This window comes from Chrysochloris asiatica, unplaced genomic scaffold (genome assembly GCF_000296735.1).
Source record: "Chrysochloris asiatica unplaced genomic scaffold, ChrAsi1.0 scaffold00022, whole genome shotgun sequence".
Taxonomy (NCBI): Eukaryota; Metazoa; Chordata; class Mammalia; order Afrosoricida; family Chrysochloridae; genus Chrysochloris; species Chrysochloris asiatica.
In genome coordinates this window covers 21997189-22007105 of record NW_006408540.1, presented here as the reverse complement: position 1 = coordinate 22007105, position 9917 = coordinate 21997189, and the positions used below count along the sequence as shown (strand labels likewise).

The 9917-nt window shown below is 41.9% G+C and overlaps 1 protein-coding gene across 1 annotated transcript in view; it reads left to right on the top strand.

Annotated features, from left to right (window-relative positions):
- Positions 1 to 9917, top strand: part of HTR2A (5-hydroxytryptamine (serotonin) receptor 2A, G protein-coupled) — a 120544-nt gene that overhangs the window by 77951 nt on the left and 32676 nt on the right. The window lies entirely within an intron of this gene.

Sequence of the window (9917 nt, the reverse complement as noted above, 5' to 3'; positions counted from 1 at the left end):
AACTGTGGGTTAATGCACTATACTGCAAAGTCAATTTGAAGTGCAAGGTCAGTGGTTCGAACTAAGCAGCCACTCCTCGGACCCTACACAGAGTCACTATGAGTTGGAAGCAATTCAACAGCACTTAACAACAACAGCAAACATATATGTTCACACATATGTATGTAGTTGAGTTGTTGTTGTTATAATGTTTCTGTACATTTTGCATGTCATGTTTGGGAAAAATTGTCAAGTTTAGCTAGGTTATTGTTGTTGTTGTTGTTGTTGTTGTTAGGTTCCCTCCAGTTGGTACCAACTCATAGCGACCCTATGCACAACAGAATGAAACACTGCCTGGTCCTGGGCCAACCTCACAATAGTTGCCATGCATGAGCCAATCATTAATGCTGCCCCTTGGCCAATCCATCTCACTGCGGGTCTTTCTCTTTTTCTCTGACCCTAGGTATTTGCTTGCATTTCAAGTCTTTTCTAAATTGTATGTTAATGTGATTATAATCATTCACCAGAGATGAATGTTTTCTTTTAAATATTAATGAAAATCTTCTTTTGAAAGAGAACGCATATTAAAATTCATTTTGTAGTCTTACCAAAGGGGGTGATTCCATATTAGCAGGAACTCACCCATGCATATTCCCAGTCCACTGTCTACAACACTGTAGTATTGTAGGAGGAATGTGTAGTCAGAAGTTAAAGTAGGACAAAGGGTCACTTCTTTCTATTCCCTTTTCCCTACTCTCTCTCAGAGTCCCTGGTCTTATCATTGTGACTGTCAAGGAGCACACCAGAAAAGAGCAAATTTAAGTACAAGACAATGATAGCTACTGGGAAGGAACATTTGCCCTGAGGTACCGTGAAACAATGACACAGTTTTTCCATTCAGTCTTCTTAACTCCAACCAAATGATTGGATTGTTGTTGTTAGGTGCCGCTGAGTCAATTGCGACTCATAGAGATCCTATGTGCAATAAAACAAAATGCTGCCACTCCTGCATCTTCACCACGGTTATTACTTTAGTTCATTGCTGCTGCCACTGTGTTAACCCATCTCGTTGGTGGTCTTTCTCTTTTTCACTGATCATCCACTTTACCAAGCATGATGCCCTTCTTCAGGGACTGGTACCTCCCTAAAGAACATGTCCAAAGTATGAGGGACAAAGTCTTGCCATCCTGGCTTCTAAGAGTGGTGACCATGCAAATAGGGTGTATGGGTCTCTACTGCTGAGATTGGTTAGTTTTGCCATCCCACTAGGTTTAAAAGGAACTATCTCAGACAAAGGAACAGACGATCCCAGGACCATCAAGAAAGAAGAACATGAGGGGACTATGAGGTCCTTCCTCGGGAAAGCGGTAACATGAGAGCCAGCAAGATTACAATTATAGATAGGGTGGGTGGGGTAAGGTTGCCCAGTGAAATTCTCTTAGTATAACCCTTGCTACCCTTGGTGTGGTGTTTGGTTAATATGCTGGACTGCAAAGTCATTTTGAACTACGAGATCAGTGGTTCAAGCTCACCAAATGCTCCTTGGAATTGACTGACAGTATGTAACAACAACAACAACAACGCTCAAAGAACAAGCAGGTGCATTGTCATGCTGAAAACAAAATCCTTGGCACAAGGTTCTTGGCCTTTATCTCATCAATGCAGTTTCAATTTTTGTAAACTTCTTCATAACAAGACCCCATGCGCATCTTTTGTCTTCAAGAAACTGTATCAAGACAACCCCTTTGCAACCCCAAAAGAGAGTCTCAATAATCTAATCAGAAGCCACAGTTTTGATTAGACCCTATTTTTTTAAGGCACCCTTAGGAAACTAAGACAAGTGTATCACTGAGAGAATTTGTCTGCAGCCATGCACTGATCACAAAGACATGCTTAATCAGGTTTTGTTTGGAATGAATCTGTGCATGTGTGACCTGAAATCCTAGAGCAATACTTTTTTTTTTTTTTTAACTTTTTATTGTTCATTGTTAAATAATACTTTTTTAATCCCTGAAACATGCGATGCTTAAGATCTTTGGGCACTATACAGTTATAAAGAGAAATGGAATCCTGATGATAAATGGGAACATTATGCTGAAGAAAGCGAGTCAGACAAAAAAGCACATTATGATCCCTAGCATTGGACTGCTAGCCACAAAGTCAGTAGTTGGAACCCACCAACCACTCCAAGAGAGAAAGACGATGCTGTCTGCTCTCAGAATGATTTACAGTCTTGGAAGCCCTAGATAGGGTTGTTATGAGTCAGAATGAACTCTAGTGGGCTTCTAAGAAATATCCAGAATCTATGCATACATAGAGACGAAAGTTTACTAGTCTCAGGGTCAGGGCGGGAGAAATGGGGAGTGTCTCCTTGGGGTTGCTGACTTTCTGACTTTAGTAGTGACAGAACCCATGTGCAAGTGAGCAGATTTAATGATGAAAAAGTGGTAGAAATGCTTTCACAACACGGTGAAAGCAACTGTGCAGGTCACAGTGGTTAAACTGAAATTGTTTCCCTATATATATTTCCCACAAGAACACTTTTTTTTAATGTAGGGGTCTTCAGGAATACCAAAGATTTCCCACCTGCCAACTGGTCACCCCACCTCAGGCTTTTTAGGGAGAGAAAGCTTTTGGGTCCCATCCCCAGTTACATGTAACCTAGCTACATGGACTAGAAAAGAATATCCAAAAACATTTTTTTAAAAAACCATAGAGAAAGGTGGTCGGGATGTCTCCCAGCCAGGAACACCTTTCCTGTTTTATTGCTCCTGGCTACAGAAGAAGAAGACAGTAAAGGAGAGAGACACCCTTTCTAAAGAGATCTATTTCTGCATCTCACACAATGCTGCACCCATGAGAAAGTATATTCAGGAGGATCATGTGAAACTGTCCTTGCTGAAAATCAGAATATGGCTACATATCAGCCTTTTCACAAGTTTCAACCTAATAGTTCCATAAGTGCCCTTGAGTTGACCAGTCACTAACATGACTTCTCCAGGGAGCAGAGTCAGGAAAGAGGTGGATATGGTTGCTGTTGAATGGACCCCAGACTCAGAGGGACCCCCTGCATTACAGAATAGAACTGCTCCACAGGGTTTCCTTAACTAATCCTTACAGAAGATCACCAGGCCTTTCTCCCAAGGTGTCACCAACCTTCCGTTAACACCTGGAAGCAAACCATTTGCATAACCCAGACAACTATGATCACCTGGTCCAAGGTGCTCATCTGTTGCTGCTGGGAACGCTATCAGAATGTCAGAATGTCAGTGGTCTGATGAGATCTTTGTGCCTAGGAGTCTACTGACTTCCGTTATTAGTCACGTAGATCTGAAATCCTCAGGATTAATTTCAGTCTGGAAAGTGTTGAAGTCAGATAGAGCCAGATCTGGAATGATATTTTGTCCCTGTGTAAGCTCAAAATCACTATCAGGAGTCCTGGCAGTGAAATCAGTTCCAGCAGCTCCAATCTCCAGTAGCCCAAGCCTGAAATGAACTAAATTGCCTAAGCTCCCTGATGTGCCCCTCTTGTAACATAACAGAAATGAAGTCCTAATAAACTAAATTCTAACCAAGTCTGATCAACAGTTTCAACCAAGGATGAAACTGAATTGTGGTTCAGGGCCTCTGAGGAGAGCTTGAGCATTTTCTGTTTGAAGGGTGACCGACTGGGTATTGTTTCTTATTATTCTTATACATCTGATTCACACATAGTTGATTCTGCTATCAATACCTGATACTGTGTATGTTTCTGTCCTATTAACACCGGAAGAAGCCACGTTCAGCTAACTCCTATAGACATCTCTTAAAAGTCCAGCATGCCAGGCAGGCACTTTGCCATTTTACCTCATCTGATTCTCACAATTCTGTGAAAGATGAAACTTGGTTTAGTTAGCTAAGAATCAAATCCTCAACTTGAGACTCTGTAAGTTCAGTGATCTCCCAGTACCCCACTGCTGGATAATGTTCTAAAGCACAGTGTCCCTGGTACAGAAGGTCGGGGAATAGTGGGAGTTCAGTGTCAGAGCTCCCATCTGCCATGGGAGAGAGCTGGTTGATTCCCAGTCAGTGCCTCTCCTATGCAGCCACCACTCACAGCAGCGGCGGGGTCTTGTGTGTTGCCATGGTACTGAACAGATGTTAGTGGAGCTTCTGGATTGAGACAGACTAGGAAGAAAGATCTGGTGGCATACTTAAGAAACTCATGTCTGGGAAATTCTCTGAATCACAATGAACTTACCTGCAACTGATCATGGAGCTGGCACACGACTGGGCAGCATTTTGCTCTGTTGTGCCCAGAGTCATCATAAGTCAGAGTCATCAACAACAGCTTCTGATGGCCAGGACCAGCCTAGCTTTGTTGCTCAAACTAATTTCCCTTTATCCTTTCAGGTTTTAGAGTTTAAAGGGGACCTCCAGGTCCTGTTATTAAGACAAACCAACCCTAATTGCTGACTTCCTCCTCTAAGGCTAATAAAGTAAAAGAAAGACAGATGAATCTCTGAGGAAACTGAATACCATTGGGTTTAAACAAGGGAAAGAAATCGAGTCCAGAGGGGAAGAGAACTAAGAGCCAAAAATGGATTGGTGGTGCCCTGTTATAGTCCCCAGTCTGTTCTGGAAAGGGGATTGCCCACCTGCATGAGTCCACAGCAAAGAAGATGGGTACCATTCCCAGCCAGGGGGGTAGCAAGAGCAATGTTCAACCTGTGAATACCAACCTTAACTGCACATTAGAATCATCTGAAAGTTGTAAATGCTCCCGATGGGCCTGCCCCATAAAGATTCAATGCCTTTAATTAATTGTGGACCATCAAGTCAGTTTTTTTTTGGTTTTTTTAAATGTTTTATTGTGAATTATATGATAGTTTACATGGGAGAACATTAGCTTTACATTCATCCTATCATACATCGTTTCATTGCCATGGTTACAAAATCCCCTCCATGTATCATCAACCAACCAAAGTGTATACTCTGTCCCCCAATCATCAGCACACAGCCCCTCTCCCTGTCTGGGTCTAGAGTTCCCAGCCACTCCATCTCTCCACATCATCATTTCTGCCTCCATCTCTGGTGTCACTGTTTCTCTGGGTAGGGTCCCGTACTCCGCTCTTCTCTATTGATGGTGCCAGGACCTCTGCTCCTGGACTGCAAAGTCAATCACCCCCCTCCTTTTGCTATGAACGTCTACCTTTACATTTCCAACCCTCACAGTCAGTCCTGATAACAATTATTCACCATTGTACCACAAGGGACCTATCCCCATCTCCTTTCAGCCCTGCCCAGACAGATTGAATACTGCTCGGTGGAGATTCTACCTTCCTCTGCACCCTCTAGGTCTAGGCTCCCTCTTGAAAGCTTGTAAGCCAGTCACTTATTGCCTTTGTAGTCCCCACCCACCCACTTTGGGGTAGCCAATGTCCAAGTTGCCCATCCTGTCTACCCTGTGTATTGAGGGGGTGGGAATGATTCTTGCTGTAAAGATTTGTTCCCTCTTTTGAGCTACTGCATCCATAGGTGTAGGTCAAGTTCACCAAATTGTGTCAGACTACTCTTTTTTTCCTCTTCTTTCTTCTTCTAGTTGAGCTCTGATCATCCAGCTATTGAAGCCAGGTCAAGTGGGTATTATTTGCAAGTGTGGGTGTTCTTGTGCATATGCCCTCTCTTATTATCAGCTGGATGCTTCACTTTCTACTCTAGTTCTCTTTGGCTATGTCACTGACTCTGAGCCCAGGACATCAAGTCAGTTTTGGCACTTAGTGACCCTATAGGATAGTGTAGAACTGCCCCAGAGGGTCTCCAAGGCTGTGAATCTTCATGGAAGCTGGTTGTCATGCCTTTCTTCCACGGAGCAGACGGTAGCTTGGAAACACCAACCTTTCAGCTGACAGTGGAGTGCTTTAGCCACAGTGGCACCAGGGTTCCTTTCTCTGTGTGTACAACCCAGAGATCTATGTTTAAAACTCCCTAGGTGGTTCTGTCATGCTGCCAAGGTTGAGATGCATCCCATCAAAGCTGGCTAGGAAAGAAAGTCACCACCCATCTGTCAGTGTATCACACTTGGCAGTTTGCATGTTGCTGTGAGCTGGAAACTATGCAACCATTATTGTAAATATCAGCAGGGTCATTCATGGTGGACAGGTTTCAGTGGACAAACTAAGAATAAAGACCTGGTGAGTGAATCCTGAATATTAGTCAATGAAAAGCGTACAGATCACAATGGAGCATTGTCTAATACAGTGCCTTGACGGTGGTGCCAGATTGGGCAGCATTTTATTCTCTTACCATGATTTAGGGCTGACCCAGTGGCAACTAAGGATGACAACAAGAGAAGAGAATGACAGCCGGCCTCTGAGCTCACCCTCCTATTACTCCCACCTAAAAGATTAGACATTCTACATGAGAACAGTGTTCAGAAAGATGTCCAAGGGGGATCCCTGACAGAGTGTGAACAAGTGAGCATCTATACGCCCTTGGGGTAATGCTCCAGGTCTTCTGCCCTAATGTCCATGCTGCTTTCCCACCAAATTACCTGTGGGCACAACTTGGGTCTGAACTGCAACCATTTTCCTAGTTCACATTACCAGTCATGGCGTTCATCTCCCCAGGGGAAGATAGCAGGACCAGTTGCCACTAAGCTGATCCCAAGTCATGGAGACCTCATGTGTGTCAGTACACTGTGTTCCATAGGGTTTTCAGTGACTGTTTTTTTTTTTGGAAGTAGATCACCAGTCCTTTCTTCTAGGGTGCCTCTGGATGGGTTTGAACCTCTAAACGTTCAATTGATAGTCAAGCACTTAACTATTTGCACCACTCAGAGGAAAATAAACTCATAAACAATAATGATAATAATACCAGGTATATGGGAAGCACAGTCCCTATAGAAGAAAGAACAGAAGACCAACCCTTACTGGACAATTGAGAAACAAAGTACTTCACAAAGAAGAAAAACCACAAATTGCAACAGAGAGCAACACTGACAGCAAAATAGTAATTAACATAATAAGAACTATCAAGACTTGTGTTTTTGCTGCCGTTGTTAAGTTCCATCAAGTCAGTTCCAACTCATAGCAACCCTATATAGGGTTTCTGAGGAGCAGTGGGTGAGCTTGAACCACCAACCTTGCAGTTTCAATGACCATGCAGTCCAGCTCTTATCCTACAGTACTACACCAAGACTCCAAGACCTATGATGTTGTTGTTGTTGCTAAGTGCCATTGAGTTGGTTCCCTATAGCAACCTTGTATAGGGTTTCCGAGGAACAGCTCGTGAGCTTGAACTGCCGACCTTGCCATTCAAACAAACTTTGCAGTCCAGCCATTTACCCACATTGCCACACCAGGATTCCTAAGACATATAAGGGAAGAAAATCAACTTCAAAAATCTTTAGGACTAAAGGAAGATTTTCTACCACTCATTTGTCGTTGTGTCATACTGAAGTGTCTTGTGTGTTGTTGTGATTCTGGAAGCTACGCCATGGGTATTTTAAATGCCAGCAGAGTCACCCATGGTGGACAGGTTTCACCTGAGTTCCCAGACGAAGGCAGACTAGGAGGGAGAGCCGGACTACTTCCAAGTGTTCAGTCACTGAAAATCTTTCTTACCATAGTGGTGGAACATTGTCAGATAACATGAAAATATTGAATACTGAATCAGGATGAAGAGGACCATAATATTGTTAGATGTAGTGCCGGTCAGTGAGGCCCTCAGGTTGTAAGGCACTCAAAATATGACTGGGGAAGATTTACCTCCTCAAAGTCAAGTTAAACATGATAAGGCAAGGGGAATAAAACCCTCTGGAATTCATTAGCTGATGAGGCATAACCCAGAATAAAGAGAAACAGCTCTAAACATGCATTAATAATCAGAATATGGAATATACAAACTATGAATCTAGAAAAACTGGAAATTGTCAAAAGTGAAATGGAACGAATAAACATTGATATCCTAGGCATTAGTGAGCTGAAATGGACTGGTGTTGGCCATTTGGACTCTGACAATCACATAGTTTACTATGCTGGGAATGACAAATTGAAGAGGAATAAATAGTGTTGCATTCATCATGGAAAATACCAAGATTTGTCTTAAAGTAGAACTCTGTCTGTGATAGGAAATATCCATATGCCTACAAGGAAGCCCAGTTATTAATCTTTACACACCAATCACTAAAGTCAGTAATGATGAATTTGAAGAATTGAACCACCTCGACAGCACTTAAATCAGCAACAACCAACTTCGTCGGTCTGAAATTGATTAAACATGCAATAAAGATGTATTAATAATTACTGGTGATTGAAATGCGAAGATTGGAAACAAAGAGGAAGGACCAACATCTTCACAATTGTTACATCTGAGTCCATTGCTGCTGCCACTGTGTCACCCATCTTGTTGAGATCTGCCTCTTTTTTCCTAACTCTTCGTTTTACCAAGCATGATGTCCTTCTCCGGGGACTGGTCCCTCCTGATAATATGTCCAAAGTATGAGAGATGAAGTCTCACAGCCTGGTTCTAAAGATCATTCTGGGGGTAATTCTTCCAACACAGGTTTGTTTGTTTTTCTGGCAGTTCATGGTACTGTCAATCTTATTCATCAACACCATAATTCAAATGTGTTGTTTCCTCTATGGTCTTAATTCATTTCCAACTTGCACATGCATATGAGGTGATTGAGATGGATCATGACTTGGATCAGGTGCATCTTAGTCCTCAAAGTGACACCTTTGTCCTGAACACTTGAAAGAGGTCTTGTGCATCAAATCTGCCTAATGCAATACAGCTTTTGATTTCTTGACTGCTCATTCCATGAGTGTAGATTGTGAATTCAAACAAAATGAAGTCTTTGACAACTTCAGACTTGTCCCCATTTATCTTGATTCACTTATTGATCCAGTGGTAAATAATTTTTGTGTTCTTTACACTGAGGTGCAATCTATACTGAAGGTTGTAGTCTTTAATCTTCATCAGGAAATATTTTAAGTTCTTTTATGTTTCAGCAAACAACATTGTATCATCTTCATATTGTAGGCTATTAATATGTCTTCCTCCAACCCTGATGTCACGATTTTTTTCCCATCTAATCCAGCTTCTCAGAGCATTTGCTCAGCATACAGATTAAATAAACATGGTGAAAGGATGCAAACTTGGCATACAAGATTCTTAATTTTAAAAAATTAAGTATCTCCTTGTTCTCTTCAAACAATTGCCTTTGGGTCTACATAGAGGTTCCTCATGAGTACAATTAATTGTCTTGAATATCCATTCTTTGCAATGCTATCCATAGATTTTATGATTCACTTTGTCAAATCTACCACTTGTCTAACAGTTTGTTGTACTGTGGTGGCTTGTATGTCACTGTGATTCTGGAAGCTATGCCACCGGTATTTTAAATACCAAGAGGGTCACCCACGGTGGACAGGTTTCAGCTGAGCTTCCAGAAAACAGAAAGAAGAAGGAGGGACTGTCCCCTGCTGGTAACATGTCCGAAGTGTGAGGGACCTTCATTGGCTGATGAGACACAACTCAAAATGAAGAGAAACAGCTGTAACATACATTAATATATCAGTACATGGAATGTATGAAGTCTGAATCTAAGAAAACTGTCAAAAATGAAATGGAAGGCATAACATCAATACCTTAGCATTAGTGAGCTGATATGGTATGGTATTGGCAATTTGGAATCTGACAATCACATGATTTACTATGCTGAGAAGGGCAAATTGAGGAGGAATGGTATCACATTCATCATACAAAAGGACACAATAAGATCTTTCATGTAGTACGACACTCTCTGTGATAGGACAATATCTGTACACCTACAAAGAAGATTAGTTAATACCCCTATTATTCAAGTTTACACACCAGTCACTAAAGCCAAAGCCAATAATGATGAAATTAAAGAATTCTACCAAATTCTTCACTCTGAAGTTGATCAAACATGC